This window comes from Merops nubicus, unplaced genomic scaffold (genome assembly GCF_000691845.1).
Source record: "Merops nubicus isolate BGI_N331 unplaced genomic scaffold, ASM69184v1 scaffold349, whole genome shotgun sequence".
Taxonomy (NCBI): Eukaryota; Metazoa; Chordata; class Aves; order Coraciiformes; family Meropidae; genus Merops; species Merops nubicus.
The window spans coordinates 44380-44718 of NW_008631413.1; positions in this window are offsets into that span (position 1 = coordinate 44380).

Consider the following 339-nt stretch of genomic DNA (forward strand, 5'->3'; position numbering starts at 1 on the left):
TTCCTGCTCTAAATATTGGCTGGTCTTTGCAACCCACGTTGAAAGAAGTTGTGGGTTGGGTGGTTTGGGGGTTGTTTGCTTTTTTCCCCCTGACCTTTCTTACACTGCACTATGAAATTTTAATTTAAGACAGGAAATAATTAAAAAAAAAGGGTGGGAGCAGGCACATTGTAGAATTATAAAAAAAAAAGCCCCTTCTAACCTGTAGCTGGTCAGAGCCTGCAGGGAGCTGAGCAGGACTAGTGCCACACCAGTCACTTGTTTTCCACCTAGTTGCACCTATGTAGGGCAGGGAGGAATAGTGATGAGGTGACTTCATGAGGGTCAACAAGGCCAAGT